Source organism: Sus scrofa, chromosome 10, assembly GCF_054392235.1.
Source record: "Sus scrofa isolate SSC_HxYL_T2T_F1_AM1 chromosome 10, Sscrofa_HxYL_maternal_Yorkshire_Landrace_v2.0, whole genome shotgun sequence".
NCBI lineage: Eukaryota > Metazoa > Chordata > Mammalia > Artiodactyla > Suidae > Sus > Sus scrofa.
In genome coordinates this window covers 45432686-45449619 of record NC_139392.1, presented here as the reverse complement: position 1 = coordinate 45449619, position 16934 = coordinate 45432686, and positions in this window count along the sequence as shown.

Below are 16934 nucleotides of genomic sequence, written 5' to 3'. Positions count from 1 at the left end.
TCTGCTGGGACCCTGTGGGTCTCACTTTCTATAACTCCTTGGTTCACTCCCAACTCAGCCTTACGGTCTCAATTCCTTCTCCTCTTTGGCCACTTACGTCTACATGAATGGAACCGTAGACTTTGCACACTGGCCTTGACAGTGTAATATGCAGACTTGTGGTTGGTGTTGAAGTCGTCATCACTGCATGTGCTGAGGTCCGTCCTGATGGACACTTGCCCAGTTGCGTTGGATATTCACGTCGATCTGCTGGAGGTCACTTTGTGCTGATGTATCATAAATATCCGGGACTTGGAAGCTCACCTGAAGCGAAGTTGGCTTTGCTTGTATCGGAAGCAAATTCTGCGAGACACAGCATCCTGGAACACAGGAAGTGGTCTTTGACGGCCTTTGCTTTGGGGGCTGTGGGGTAAGCGCTTCGCAAGGGGACCCGCCATGGGGCCGTCAGTTGCATGCGAATCACCAAGGAAGAATTCCTGTGTGCCGGCCGGACAGAAGGGAGACCGATCCAGGGGGATTCCTCTGCTTCTGTGTGCTTTGACAGGTCTTGACTAGGAGAGCCCACACTGAGGCCATGTGGCTGAGAACAGACAACGTGTTGTTAGTGGGCACTTCGGGAAGAGAGGCCGTTGGTGGCTTGGAGCGTGGCATAACGCAGGAAGCTATGGATTTCGTGGATGCAACGATGTGCTGGAATCCACACGTCCGCTGGCCCTCACAGACTTTTCCCTTGGGGTGGTGTGAACCCGCGGCCCTTTCTTCCATTCTTGTCCACCACCACTAGGGCCTGAACCCAGATCGGCCCGGGGTCCTTTGTGTGCAGGCAGGCCTCCCTGTAACTCACTGTGGCCCAGCCACAGCACGAGGCATCATAATCAGGGTGTCTCGAGCTGGTGAGTCATTTTGCGAGGAGTCCCGGCAGGGCTTCCTTCCAAACGGGTGCTGTGGTGTCGGCACCGCCGAGAAGCTTTCCTTTTCTACCCCCCTGAAGTGCAGTCAGTGTTTGTTGGTGGTTTGCATGGTTCTATTTGTCTTTGGGTTCGTGCCACTCATAGGCCGAGGCTTTGAGCTGATATGCCCTGGATGTAGACGAGAGAAGCTGGTGTGATTTTTCGAAGGGCGACACTACCAGAGACATCGTGCAGAAACCCATCAGTACACTCGATAGCACTGGTAGGCGGAAGGCGTGTTGCTCCCAAGACTCTGATGTCCCTTCACACTAGGGTCTTCCATCCATTTCCTTTGCCAGCGTGGACTTGAGAAGTGGGAGGATTTGGTCCCCAGGAGATGGACTTCACGTGCCCTCACATAGGCATCCTTGGTGCCCCCACGTTCCCCATGCCGCTGGGCTTCCAATTGTAGATATGTCTTGGCACTCCTTTTGAGCAGAGACAGCCCTTGCCTCGGGGACATTCTGTATGGTGGAAGCAGCCCAGCAGGGCCCTGAGGGCACCAGGGATCTGCATCCCTGCTGACGCATCCCTGAGCTCTCCCCCATAGGTTCTTGGGAATCCTGGTGGTCCTTGACCTGGGGTGCCCTGTCAGGGTGCACCATCGGCTGCAGGCCACGAGGTTCCTCTGCCAAGTTGCAATGCTTTTCTCAAAATTCAGACTTCCCTGGGTGTCCGGAGTCTCGATGTCGATGTAGCCTCCTGAAAAGTCAGCCGTGGTGTGTGATGAGAGCCATGCTTCAACCTTTTGGTTTGCCTCTCTGCCTTCCTTCCCACTTTCTGTATTCCATTCGCCTTAACACCTTTTTCCATCCCTAATTTCCTCCCACGAAATCCCTCCTCCAAAATGCGAGCCTTGCTGCTCACTTCCTGCATCTCCTTCACATCAGTATAGCTTTCTCACTACCTAGCTCTTATCATCAATCTCCTCTTCCTCCTCATCAATTAATAATTCTCTCTCCAGGGTTTTTCTTTGGGATGATAGCCAAGAAAAGCCAGGACGTTTTTGCGACTTCTGGAGACTCAGCAGGAATCTTGGACTGTGGTTTTCTCTGGCATGGAAGATACGATTTGGGTTCCTCTCTCAGGAAATGCGCAGGGGTTTTGGCTATTTTTTTAACCGGGTGTCCTCTTAGATCCATAGTCCTACTCCCTTCAGAAACACTAGCACGTGTGTTTACAATGGGGAAAAGTCTTTAGGCACCCGTGGTCCAGTGGAGCAGGAGAGCCTGAGGAATCGTCGTGCCCCCCATCCTGAAGCTGTCTTGGAACGGTTCAAAGGAAAGCAGGCTAATCCATAGCCCCCCAAAGCCACCATAAACAACCCAAGCCCAAAGAAGGGTTAAAGAACCTTGAGAAAACCACACCCATGGAAGGAATGTAAAGCAGAGCAGAGGAATGTGTGGAATGCAGACAGGGGTGAAACACTTACGGTCCCATATGGAAAACGGGGAAAACCACAGGTTGGCCTGTGGAAATGCAGGAATCTGACAGAGGCGGGCAGAGAAGGTCTGGAATGATGCCAGGTCTGAACCAGAGGGTGAGTCTCACGTGGCTAGCCGTGAAGACCATATGGCCTGCACTCCAAAGGCCTGGGAGACTCGGAGCTGGGCCGCCACTTGAAAGGGCCTTAGGTTGTCCTCCTTCCTCCCAGGTCCTCAAACTGGAGGGAAATTCTCAATGACTGTTAGATCTCCGACCTTGCGTGAAGTGAGGTCTGTGGTACGGCCCAGCCGTCCAGGTGATGGGCAACCCTGTGGGCAGGCTCTACAGGTACTTGAGGAGTGCCCTGGAGTTTTGGGGGGTGGGGAATTTCCAGCAGCTCCGCTGATTTCCATACATCAGGGCGTGGCCACCTCAGCCTCTACAAGACCCCTGTCTCCAGGGAGAGCTCAGTGGGCCAGCATTCTCCCGGCAGCTGGTCGGTTCTTCTCGCTTCTCCGACTGACCTCGAAGCATGATTCCTCCAGCACGTCCTGCACATCCAGCGGTAGGTTGACCTCTGCCTCTGAGCTGGGGGTTGCAAATCCCAGAGGCCGGGAGCCCTTCCCGCCTGTGCATCCTGCATCGATAGGGCCATGCCATTCATTAGGGCATATTCCGTGATTGGGCTGGCCTTTGGCCAGTGCTCAGTTGGCCTCAGGATGCAGACTCGCCTCAGAATGACACCCTTGCTCCATACCCAGGGGAGTTTCGCTCTGGGATGGAAGTGGATGTTGCCTCTTCCTAGAGAGGTGCCCACGCAGATCACGCATCAATGGGCGAAAGGTCCTAACAGGATTTCTCAGGGCCCATCCTCTCCTTTGCTGCTGGCCAACCTTTCCATTCAACCCAATGTATGTTCATGATGGCAGTGGACACATTTGGGGATTTGGAGTCGGAGTAGCCTTTGAATTGTGGTCTCTTGGCCTGGCTTGCCAACAACAGGTATGGAGATACACCCCAGTGGGTTTACTCCTCTCTTTCTTTCTCTTTACGTCTTGGGGAAGGTTTCCTTTGGAGTCTTGGGGATGTTGGGAGCATTTTGACCCCAGGTCACCTGGAGTCGACAGCACGTTCGTGGGAGCTCTTCTCCAAAGTTCAGGCCTTTCTGCATGACCGAACTCTGTGCACGCCTGGCCTTTGTATAACCCAGGGACGTCAAGGAATCTTGATGCCAGGACGGAGGGAAACATGTGGAGCTTATATCTCTCTTTCAAGGGTTTCAAGCTCCCTTGGAGTTTCCCCACACATAATCCCTCTCCATTTCTCTCTCTCCGTCTCTCGGTCCCTCCGTCTCTTTCTCAGTCTCTCTCTCTCTCAGTCTCTCTCTCTCTCTATGTCTATCTCTCTCTCTCCATTTCTCTGCTGGGACCCTGTGGGTCTCACTTTCTATAACTCCTTGGTTCACTCCCAACTCAGCCTTACGGTCACAATTCCTTCTCCTCTTTGGCCACTTACGTCTACATGAATGGAACCGTAGACTTTGCACACTGGCCTTGACAGTGTAATATGCAGACTTGTGGTTGGTGTTGAAGTCGTCATCACTGCATGTGCTGAGGTCCGTCCTGATGGACACTTGCCCAGTTGCGTTGGATATTCACGTCGATCTGCTGGAGGTCACTTTGTGCTGATGTATCATAAATATCCGGGACTTGGAAGCTCACCTGAAGCGAAGTTGGCTTTGCTTGTATCGGAAGCAAATTCTGCGAGACACAGCATCCTGGAACACAGGAAGTGGTCTTTGACGGCCTTTGCTTTGGGGGCTGTGGGGTAAGCGCTTCGCAAGGGGACCCGCCATGGGGCCGTCAGTTGCATGCGAATCACCAAGGAAGAATTCCTGTGTGCCGGCCGGACAGAAGGGAGACCGATCCAGGGGGATTCCTCTGCTTCTGTGTGCTTTGACAGGTCTTGACTAGGAGAGCCCACACTGAGGCCATGTGGCTGAGAACAGACAACGTGTTGTTAGTGGGCACTTCAGGAAGAGAGGCCGTTGGTGGCTTGGAGCGTGGCATAACGCAGGAAGCTATGGATTTCGTGGATGCAACGATGTGCTGGAATCCACACGTCCGCTGGCCCTCACAGACTTTTCCCTTGGGGTGGTGTGAACCCGCGGCCCTTTCTTCCATTCTTGTCCACCACCACTAGGGCCTGAACCCAGATCGGCCCGGGGTCCTTTGTGTGCAGGCAGGCCTCCCTGGGTCTCACTGTGGCCAGGCCACAGCACGAGGCAGCATAATCAGGGTGTCTCGAGCTGGTGAGTCATTTTGCGAGGAGTCCCGGCAGGGCTTCCTTCCAAACGGGTGCTGTGGTGTCGGCACCGCCGAGAAGCTTTCCTTTTCTACCCCCCAGAAGTGCAGTCAGTGTTTGTTGGTGGTTTGCATGGTTCTATTTGTCTTTGGGTTCGTGCCACTCATAGGCCGAGGCTTTGAGCTGATATGCCCTGGATGTAGACGAGAGAAGCTGGTGTGATTTTTCGAAGGGCGACACTACCAGAGACATCGTGCAGAAACCCATCAGTACACTCGATAGCACTGGTAGGCGGAAGGCGTGTTGCTCCCAAGACTCTGATGTCCCTTCACACTAGGGTCTTCCATCCATTTCCTTTGCCAGCGTGGACTTGAGAAGTGGGAGGATTTGGTCCCCAGGAGATGGACTTCACGTGCCCTCACATAGGCATCCTTGGTGCCCCCACGTTCCCCATGCCGCTGGGCTTCCAATTGTAGATATGTCTTGGCACTCCTTTTGAGCAGAGACAGCCCTTGCCTCGGGGACCTTCTGCATGGTGGAAGCAGCCCAGCAGGGCCCTGAGGGCACCAGGGATCTGCATCCCTGCTGACGCATCCCTGAGCTCTCCCCCATAGGTTCTTGGGAATCCTGGTGGTCCTTGACCTGGGGTGCCCTGTCAGGGTGCACCATCGGCTGCAGGCCACGAGGTTCCTCTGCCAAGTTGCAATGCTTTTCTCAAAATTCAGACTTCCCTGGGTGTCCGGAGTCTCGATGTCGATGTAGCCTCCTGTAAAGTCAGCCGTGGTGTGTGATGAGAGCCATGCTTCAACCTTTTGGTTTGCCTCTCTGCCTTCCTTCCCACTTTCTGTATTCCATTCGCCTTAACACCTTTTTCCATCCCTAATTTCCTCCCACGAAATCCCTCCTCCACAATGCGAGCCTTGCTGCTCACTTCCTGCATCTCCTTCACATCAGTATAGCTTTCTCACTACCTAGCTCTTATCATCAATCTCCTCTTCCTCCTCATCAATTAATAATTCTCTCTCCAGGGTTTTTCATTGGGATGATAGCCAAGAAAAGCCAGGACGTTTTTGCGACCTCTGGAGACTCAGCAGGAATCTTGGACTGTGGTTTTCTCTGGCATGGAAGATACGATTTGGGTTCCTCTCTCAGGAAATGCGCAGGGGTTTTGGCTATTTTTTTAACCGGGTGTCCTCTTAGATCCATAGTCCTATTCCCTTCAGAAACACTAGCACGTGTGTTTACAATGGGGAAACGTCTTTAGGCACCCGTTGTCCAGTGGAGCAGGAGAGCCTGAGGAATCGTCGTGGCCCCCATCCTGAAGCTGTCTTGGAACGGTTCAAAGGAAAGCAGGGTAATCCATAGCCCCCCAAAGCCACCATAAACAACCCAAGCCCAAAGAAGGGTTAAAGAACCTTGAGAAAACCACACCCATGGAAGGAATGTAAAGCAGAGCAGAGGAATGTGTGGAATGCAGACAGGGGTGAAACACTTAGGGTCCCATATGGAAAACGGGGAAAACCACAGGTTGGCCTGTGGAAATGCAGGAATCTGACAGAGGCGGGCAGAGAAGGTCTGGAATGATGCCAGGTCTGAACCAGAGGGTGAGTCTCACGTGGCTAGCCGTGAAGACCATATGGCCTGCACTCCAAAGGCCTGGGAGACTCGGAGCTGGGCTGCCACTTGAAAGGGCCTTAGGTTGTCCTCCTTCCTCCCAGGTCCTCAAACTGGAGGGGAATTCTCAATGAATGTTAGATCTCCGACCTTGCGTGAAGTGAGGTCTGTGGTACGGCCCAGCCGTCCAGGTGATGGGCAACCCTGTGGGCAGGCTCTACAGGTACCTGAGGAATGCCCTGGAGTTTTGGGGGGTGGGGAATTTCCAGCAGCTCCGCTGATTTCCATACATCAGGGCGTGGCCACCTCAGCCTCTACCAGACCCCTGTCTCCAGGGAGAGCACTGTGGGCCAGCATTCTCACGGCCAGCCGGTCGGTTCTTCTCGCTTCTCCGACTGACCTCGAAGCATGGATTCCTCCAGCACGTCCTGCACATCCAGCGGTAGGTTGACCTCTGCCTCTGAGCTGGGGGTTGCAAATCCCAGAGGCCGGGAGCCCTTCCCGCCTGTGCATCCTGCATCGATAGGGCCGTGCCGTTCATTAGGGCATATTCCGTGATTGGGCTGGCCTTTGGCCAGTGCTCAGTTGGCCTCAGGATGCAGACTCGCCTCAGAATGACACCCTTGCTCCATACCCAGGGGAGTTTCGCTCTGGGATGGAAGTGGATGTTGCCTCTTCCTAGAGAGGTGCCCACGCAGATCACGCATCAATGGGCGAAAGGTCCTAACAGGATTTCTCAGGGCCCATCCTCTCCTTTGCTGCTGGCCAACCTTTCCATTCAACCCAATGTATGTTCATGATGGCAGTGGACACATTTGGGGATTTGGAGTCGGAGTAGCCTTTGAATAGTGGTCTCTTGGCCTGGCTTGCCAACAACAGGTATGGAGATACACCCCAGTGGGTTTACTCCTCTCTTTCTTTCTCTTTACGTCTTGGGGAAGGTTTCCTTTGGAGTCTTGGGGATGTTGGGAGCATTTTGACCCCAGGTCATCTGGAGTCGACAGCACGTTCGTGGGAGCTCTTCTCCAAAGTTCAGGCCTTTCTGCATGACCGAACTCTGTGCACGCCTGGCCTTTGTATAACCCAGGGACGTCAAGGAATCTTGATGCCAGGACGGAGGGAAACATGTGGAGCTTATATCTCTCTTTCAAGGGTTTCAAGCTCCCTTGGAGTTTCCCCACACATAATCCCTCTCCATTTCTCTCTCTCCGTCTCTCGGTCCCTCCGTCTCTTTCTCAGTCTCTCTCTCTCTCAGTCTCTCTCTCTCTCTATGTCTCTCTCTCTCTCTCCATTTCTCTGCTGGGACCCTGTGGGTCTCACTTTCTATAACTCCTTGGTTCACTCCCAACTCAGCCTTACGGTCACAATTCCTTCTCCTCTTTGGCCACTTACGTCTACATGAATGGAACCGTAGACTTTGCACACTGGCCTTGACAGTGTAATATGCAGACATGTGGTTGGTGTTGAAGTCGTCATCACTGCATGTGCTGAGGTCCGTCCTGATGGACACTTGCCCAGTTGCGTTGGATATTCACGTCGATCTGCTGGATGTCACTTTGTGCTGATGTATCATAAATATCCGGGACTTGGAAGCTCACCTGAAGCGAAGTTGGCTTTGCTTGTATCGGAAGCAAATTCTGCGAGACACAGCATCCTGGAACACAGGAAGTGGTCTTTGACGGCCTTTGCTTTGGGGGCTGTGGGGTAAGCGCTTCGCAAGGGGACCCGCCATGGGGCCGTCAGTTGCATGCGAATCACCAAGGAAGAATTCCTGTGTGCCGGCCGGACAGAAGGGAGACCGATCCAGGGGGATTCCTCTGCTTCTGTGTGCTTTGACAGGTCTTGACTAGGAGAGCCCACACTGAGGCCATGTGGCTGAGAACAGACAACGTGTTGTTAGTGGGCACTTCGGGAAGAGAGGCCGTTGGTGGCTTGCAGCGTGGCATAACGCAGGAAGCTATGGATTTCGTGGATGCAACGATGTGCTGGAATCCACACGTCCGCTGGCCCTCACAGACTTTTCCCTTGGGGTGGTGTGAACCCGCGGCCCTTTCTTCCATTCTTGTCCACCACCACTAGGGCCTGAACCCAGATCGGCCCGGGGTCCTTTGTGTGCAGGCAGGCCTCCCTGTAACTCACTGTGGCCCAGCCACAGCACGAGGCAGCATAATCAGGGTGTCTCGAGCTGGTGAGTCATTTTGCGAGGAGTCCCGGCAGGGCTTCCTTCCAAACGGGTGCTGTGGTGTCGGCACCGCCGAGAAGCTTTCCTTTTCTACCCCCCAGAAGTGCAGTCAGTGTTTGTTGGTGGTTTGCATGGTGCTATTTGTCTTTGGGTTCGTGCCACTCATAGGCCGAGGCTTTGAGCTGATATGCCCTGGATGTAGACGAGAGAAGCTGGTGTGATTTTTCGAAGGGCGACACTACCAGAGACATCGTGCAGAAACCCATCAGTACACTCGATAGCACTGGTAGGCGGAAGGCGTGTTGCTCCCAAGACTCTGATGTCCCTTCACACTAGGGTCTTCCATCCATTTCCTTTGCCAGCGTGGACTTGAGAAGTGGGAGGATTTGGTCCCCAGGAGATGGACTTCACGTGCCCTCACATAGGCATCCTTGGTGCCCCCACGTTCCCCATGCCGCTGGGCTTCCAATTGTAGATATGTCTTGGCACTCCTTTTGAGCAGAGACAGCCCTTGCCTCGGGGACATTCTGCATGGTTGAAGCAGCCCAGCAGGGCCCTGAGGGCACCAGGGATCTGCATCCCTGCTGACGCATCCCTGAGCTCTCCCCCATAGGTTCTTGGGAATCCTGGTGGTCCTTGACCTGGGGTGCCCTGTCAGGGTGCACCATCGGCTGCAGGCCACGAGGTTCCTCTGCCAAGTTGCAATGCTTTTCTCAAAATTCAGACTTCCCTGGGTGTCCGGAGTCTCGATGTCGATGTAGCCTCCTGTAAAGTCAGCCGTGGTGTGTGATGAGAGCCATGCTTCAACCTTTTGGTTTGCCTCTCTGCCTTCCTTCCCACTTTCTGTATTCCATTCGCCTTAACACCTTTTTCCATCCCTAATTTCCTCCCACGAAATCCCTCCTCCACAATGCGAGCCTTGCTGCTCACTTCCTGCATCTCCTTCACATCAGTATAGCTTTCTCACTACCTAGCTCTTATCATCAATCTCCTCTTCCTCCTCATCAATTAATAATTCTCTCTCCAGGGTTTTTCTTTGGGATGATAGCCAAGAAAAGCCAGGACGTTTTTGCGACTTCTGGAGACTCAGCAGGAATCTTGGACTGTGGTTTTCTCTGGCATGGAAGATATGATTTGGGTTCCTCTCTCAGGAAATGCGCAGGGGTTTTGGCTATTTTTTTAACCGGGTGTCCTCTTAGATCCATAGTCCTATTCCCTTCAGAAACACTAGCACGTGTGTTTACAATGGGGAAAAGTCTTTAGGCACCCGTGGTCCAGTGGAGCAGGAGAGCCTGAGGAATCGTCGTGCCCCCCATCCTGAAGCTGTCTTGGAACGGTTCAAAGGAAAGCAGGCTAATCCATAGCCCCCCAAAGCCACCATAAACAACCCAAGCCCAAAGAAGGGTTAAAGAACCTTGAGAAAACCACACCCATGGAAGGAATGTAAAGCAGAGCAGAGGAATGTGTGGAATGCAGACAGGGGTGAAACACTTAGGGTCCCATATGGAAAACGGGGAAAACCACAGGTTGGCCTGTGGAAATGCAGGAATCTGACAGAGGCGGGCAGAGAAGGTCTGGAATGATGCCAGGTCTGAACCAGAGGGTGAGTCTCACGTGGTTAGCCGTGAAGACCATATGGCCTGCACTCCAAAGGCCTGGGAGACTCGGAGCTGGGCTGCCACTTGAAAGGGCCTTAGGTTGTCCTCCTTCCTCCCAGGTCCTCAAACTGGAGGGGAATTCTCAATGACTGTTAGATCTCCGACCTTGCGTGAAGTGAGGTCTGTGGTACGGCCCAGCTGTCCAGGTGATGGGCAACCCTGTGGGCAGGCTCTACAGGTACCTGAGGAATGCCCTGGAGTTTTGGGGGGTGGGGAATTTCCAGCAGCTCCGCTGATTTCCATACATCAGGGCGTGGCCACCTCAGCCTCTACCAGACCCCTGTCTCCAGGGAGAGCACAGTGGGCCAGCATTCTCACGGCCAGCCGGTCGCTTCTTCTCGCTTCTCCGACTGACCTCGAAGCATGGATTCCTCCAGCACGTCCTGCACATCCAGCGGTAGGTTGACCTCTGCCTCTGAGCTGGGGGTTGCAAATCCCAGAGGCCGGGAGCCCTTCCCGCCTGTGCATCCTGCATCGATAGGGCCATTCCGTTCATTAGGGCATATTCCGTGATTGGGCTGGCCTTTGGCCAGTGCTCAGTTGGCCTCAGGATGCAGACTCGCCTCAGAATGACACCCTTGCTCCATACCCAGGGGAGTTTCGCTCTGGGATGGAAGTGGATGTTGCCTCTTCCTAGAGAGGTGCCCACGCAGATCACGCATCAATGGGCGAAAGGTCCTAACAGGATTTCTCAGGGCCCATCCTCTCCTTTGCTGCTGGCCAACCTTTCCATTCAACCCAATGTATGTTCATGATGGCAGTGGACACATTTGGGGATTTGGAGTCGGAGTAGCCTTTGAATTGTGGTCTCTTGGCCTGGCTTGCCAACAACAGGTATGAAGATACACCCCAGTGGGTTTACTCCTCTCTTTCTTTCTCTTTACGTCTTGGGGAAGGTTTCCTTTGGAGTCTTGGGGATGTTGGGAGCATTTTGACCCCAGGTCACCTGGAGTCGACAGCACGTTCGTGGGAGCTCTTCTCCAAAGTTCAGGCCTTTCTGCATGACCGAACTCTGTGCACGCCTGGCCTTTGTATAACCCAGGGACGTCAAGGAATCTTGATGCCAGGACGGAGGGAAACATGTGGAGCTTATATCTCTCTTTCAAGGGTTTCAAGCTCCCTTGGAGTTTCCCCACACATAATCCCTCTCCATTTCTCTCTCTCCGTCTCTCGGTCCCTCCGTCTCTTTCTCAGCCTCTCTCTCTCTCTCTCTCTATATCTATCTCTCTCTCTCCATTTCTCTGCTGGGACCCTGTGGGTCTCACTTTCTATATCTCCTTGGTTCACTCCCAACTCAGCCTTACGGTCTCAATTCCTTCTCCTCTTTGGCCACTTACGTCTACATGAATGGAACCGTAGACTTTGCACACTGGCCTTGACAGTGTAATATGCAGACTTGTGGTTGGTGTTGAAGTCGTCATCACTGCATGTGCTGAGGTCCGTCCTGATGGACACTTGCCCAGTTGCGTTGGATATTCACGTCGATCTGCTGGAGGTCACTTTGTGCTGATGTATCATAAATATCCGGGACTTGGAAGCTCACCTGAAGCGAAGTTGGCTTTGCTTGTATCGGAAGCAAATTCTGCGAGACACAGCATCCTGGAACACAGGAAGTGGTCTTTGACGGCCTTTGCTTTGGGGGCTGTGGGGTAAGCGCTTCGCAAGGGGACCCGCCATGGGGCCGTCAGTTGCATGCGAATCACCAAGGAAGAATTCCTGTGTGCCGGCCGGACAGAAGGGAGACCGATCCAGGGGGATTCCTCTGCTTCTGTGTGCTTTGACAGGTCTTGACTAGGAGAGCCCACACTGAGGCCATGTGGCTGAGAACAGACAACGTGTTGTTAGTGGGCACTTCGGGAAGAGAGGCCGTTGGTGGCTTGCAGCGTGGCATAACGCAGGAAGCTATGGATTTCGTGGATGCAACGATGTGCTGGAATCCACACGTCCGCTGGCCCTCACAGACTTTTCCCTTGGGGTGGTGTGAACCCGCGGCCCTTTCTTCCATTCTTGTCCACCACCACTAGGGCCTGAACCCAGATCGGCCCGGGGTCCTTTGTGTGCAGGCAGGCCTCCCTGTAACTCACTGTGGCCCAGCCACAGCACGAGGCAGCATAATCAGGGTGTCTCGAGCTGGTGAGTCATTTTGCGAGGAGTCCCGGCAGGGCTTCCTTCCAAACGGGTGCTGTGGTGTCGGCACCGCCGAGAAGCTTTCCTTTTCTACCCCCCAGAAGTGCAGTCAGTGTTTGTTGGTGGTTTGCATGGTTGTATTTGTCTTTGGGTTCGTGCCACTCATAGGCCGATGCTTTGAGCTGATATGCCCTGGATGTAGACGAGAGAAGCTGGTGTGATTTTTCGAAGGGCGACACTACCAGAGACATCGTGCAGAAACCCATCAGTACACTCGATAGCACTGGTAGGCGGAAGGCGGGTTGCTCCCAAGACTCTGATGTCCCTTCACACTAGGGTCTTCCATCCATTTCCTTTGCCAGCGTGGACTTGAGAAGTGGGAGGATTTGGTCCCCAGGAGATGGACTTCACGTGCCCTCACATAGGCATCCTTGGTGCCCCCACGTTCCCCATGCCGCTGGGCTTCCAATTGTAGATATGTCTTGGCACTCCTTTTGAGCAGAGACAGCCCTTGCCTCGGGGACATTCTGCATGGTTGAAGCAGCCCAGCTGGGCCCTGAGGGCACCAGGGATCTGCATCCCTGCTGACGCATCCCTGAGCTCTCCCCCATAGGTTCTTGGGAATCCTGGTGGTCCTTGACCTGGGGTGCCCTGTCAGGGTGCACCATCGGCTGCAGGCCACGAGGTTCCTCTGCCAAGTTGCAATGCTTTTCTCAAAATTCAGACTTCCCTGGGTGTCCGGAGTCTCGATGTCGATGTAGCCTCCTGTAAAGTCAGCCGTGGTGTGTGATGAGAGCCATGCTTCAACCTTTTGGTTTGCCTCTCTGCCTTCCTTCCCACTTTCTGTATTCCATTCGCCTTAACACCTTTTTCCATCCCTAATTTCCTCCCACGAAATCCCTCCTCCACAATGCGAGCCTTGCTGCTCACTTCCTGCATCTCCTTCACATCAGTATAGCTTTCTCACTACCTAGCTCTTATCATCAATCTCCTCTTCCTCCTCATCAATTAATAATTCTCTCTCCAGGGTTTTTCTTTGGGATGATAGCCAAGAAAAGCCAGGACGTTTTTGCGACTTCTGGAGACTCAGCAGGAATCTTGGACTGTGGTTTTCTCTGGCATGGAAGATACGATTTGGGTTCCTCTCTCAGGAAATGCGCAGGGGTTTTGGCTATTTTTTTAACCGGGTGTCCTCTTAGATCCATAGTCCTACTCCCTTCAGAAACACTAGCACGTGTGTTTACAATGGGGAAAAGTCTTTAGGCACCCGTGGTCCAGTGGAGCAGGAGAGCCTGAGGAATCGTCGTGGCCCCCATCCTGAAGCTGTCTTGGAACGGTTCAAAGGAAAGCAGGGTAATCCATAGCCCCCCAAAGCCACCATAAACAACCCAAGCCCAAAGAAGGGTTAAAGAACCTTGAGAAAACCACACCCATGGAAGGAATGTAAAGCAGAGCAGAGGAATGTGTGGAATGCAGACAGGGGTGAAACACTTAGGGTCCCATATGGAAAACAGGGAAAACCACAGGTTGGCCTGTGGAAATGCAGGAATCTGACAGAGGCGGGCAGAGAAGGTCTGGAATGATGCCAGGTCTGAACCAGAGGGTGAGTCTCACGTGGTTAGCCATGAAGACTATATGGCCTGCACTCCAAAGGCCTGGGAGACTCGGAGCTGGGCTGCCACTTGAAAGGGCCTTAGGTTGTCCTCCTTCCTCCCAGGTCCTCAAACTGGAGGGGAATTCTCAATGACTGTTAGATCTCCGACCTTGCGTGAAGTGAGGTCTGTGGTACGGCCCAGCTGTCCAGGTGATGGGCAACCCTGTGGGCAGGCTCTACAGGTACCTGAGGAATGCCCTGGAGTTTTGGGGGGTGGGGAATTTCCAGCAGCTCCGCTGATTTCCATACATCAGGGCGTGGCCACCTCAGCCTCTACCAGACCCCTGTCTCCAGGGAGAGCACAGTGGGCCAGCATTCTCACGGCCAGCCGGTCGCTTCTTCTCGCTTCTCCGACTGACCTCGAAGCATGGATTCCTCCAGCACGTCCTGCACATCCAGCGGTAGGTTGACCTCTGCCTCTGAGCTGGGGGTTGCAAATCCCAGAGGCCGGGAGCCCTTCCCGCCTGTGCATCCTGCATCGATAGGGCCATGCCGTTCATTAGGGCATATTCCGTGATTGGGCTGGCCTTTGGCCAGTGCTCAGTTGGCCTCAGGATGCAGACTCGCCTCAGAATGACACCCTTGCTCCATACCCAGGGGAGTTTCGCTCTGGGATGGAAGTGGATGTTGCCTCTTCCTAGAGAGGTGCCCACGCAGATCACGCATCAATGGGCGAAAGGTCCTAACAGGATTTCTCAGGGCCCATCCTCTCCTTTGCTGCTGGCCAACCTTTCCATTCAACCCAATGTATGTTCATGATGGCAGTGGACACATTTGGGGATTTGGAGTCGGAGTAGCCTTTGAAATGTGGTCTCTTGGCCTGGCTTGCCAACAACAGGTATGGAGATACACCCCAGTGGGTTTACTCCTCTCTTTCTTTCTCTTTACGTCTTGGGGAAGGTTTCCTTTGGAGTCTTGGGGATGTTGGGAGCATTTTGACCCCAGGTCACCTGGAGTCGACAGCACGTTCGTGGGAGCTCTTCTCCAAAGTTCAGGCCTTTCTGCATGACCGAACTCTGTGCACGCCTGGCCTTTGTATAACCCAGGGACGTCAAGGAATCTTGATGCCAGGACGGAGGGAAACATGTGGAGCTTATATCTCTCTTTCAAGGGTTTCAAGCTCCCTTGGAGTTTCCCCACACATAATCCCTCTCCATTTCTCTCTCTCCGTCTCTCGGTCCCTCCGTCTCTTTCTCAGTCTCTCTCTCTCTCAGTCTCTCTCTCTCTCTCTATGTCTATCTCTCTCTCTCCATTTCTCTGCTGGGACCCTGTGGGTCTCACTTTCTATAACTCCTTGGTTCACTCCCAACTCAGCCTTACGGTCTCAATTCCTTCTCCTCTTTGGCCACTTACGTCTACATGAATGGAACCGTAGACTTTGCACACTGGCCTTGACAGTGTAATATGCAGACTTGTGGTTGGTGTTGAAGTCGTCATCACTGCATGTGCTGAGGTCCGTCCTGATGGACACTTGCCCAGTTGCGTTGGATATTCACGTCGATCTGCTGGAGGTCACTTTGTGCTGATGTATCATAAATATCCGGGACTTGGAAGCTCACCTGAAGCGAAGTTGGCTTTGCTTGTATCGGAAGCAAATTCTGCGAGACACAGCATCCTGGAACACAGGAAGTGGTCTTTGACGGCCTTTGCTTTGGGGGCTGTGGGGTAAGCGCTTCGCAAGGGGACCCGCCATGGGGCCGTCAGTTGCATGCGAATCACCAAGGAAGAATTCCTGTGTGCCGGCCGGACAGAAGGGAGACCGATCCAGGGGGATTCCTCTGCTTCTGTGTGCTTTGACAGGTCTTGACTAGGAGAGCCCACACTGAGGCCATGTGGCTGAGAACAGACAACGTGTTGTTAGTGGGCACTTCGGGAAGAGAGGCCGTTGGTGGCTTGCAGCGTGGCATAACGCAGGAAGCTATGGATTTCGTGGATGCAACGATGTGCTGGAATCCACACGTCCGCTGGCCCTCACAGACTTTTCCCTTGGGGTGGTGTGAACCCGCGGCCCTTTCTTCCATTCTTGTCCACCACCACTAGGGCCTGAACCCAGATCGGCCCGTGGTCCTTTGTGTGCAGGCAGGCCTCCCTGTAACTCACTGTGGCCCAGCCACAGCACGAGGCAGCATAATCAGGGTGTCTCGAGCTGGTGAGTCATTTTGCGAGGAGTCCCGGCAGGGCTTCCTTCCAAACGGGTGCTGTGGTGTCGGCACCGCCGAGAAGCTTTCCTTTTCTACCCCCCAGAAGTGCAGTCAGTGTTTGTTGGTGGTTTGCATGGTTCTATTTGTCTTTGGGTTCGTGCCACTCATAGGCCGAGGCTTTGAGCTGATATGCCCTGGATGTAGACGAGAGAAGCTGGTGTGATTTTTCGAAGGGCGACACTACCAGAGACATCGTGCAGAAACCCATCAGTACACTCGATAGCACTGGTAGGCGGAAGGCGGGTTGCTCCCAAGACTCTGATGTCCCTTCACACTAGGGTCTTCCATCCATTTCCTTTGCCAGCGTGGACTTGAGAAGTGGGAGGATTTGGTCCCCAGGAGATGGACTTCACGTGCCCTCACATAGGCATCCTTGGTGCCCCCACGTTCCCCATGCCGCTGGGCTTCCAATTGTAGATATGTCTTGGCACTCCTTTTGAGCAGAGACAGCCCTTGCCTCGGGGACATTCTGCATGGTTGAAGCAGCCCAGCAGGGCCCTGAGGGCACCAGGGATCTGCATCCCTGCTGACGCATCCCTGAGCTCTCCCCCATAGGTTCTTGGGAATCCTGGTGGTCCTTGACCTGGGGTGCCCTGTCAGGGTGCACCATCGGCTGCAGGCCACGAGGTTCCTCTGCCAAGTTGCAATGCTTTTCTCAAAATTCAGACTTCCCTGGGTGTCCGGAGTCTCGATGTCGATGTAGCCTCCTGTAAAGTCAGCCGTGGTGTGTGATGAGAGCCATGCTTCAACCTTTTGGTTTGCCTCTCTGCCTTCCTTCCCACTTTCTGTATTCCATTCGCCTTAACACCTTTTTCCATC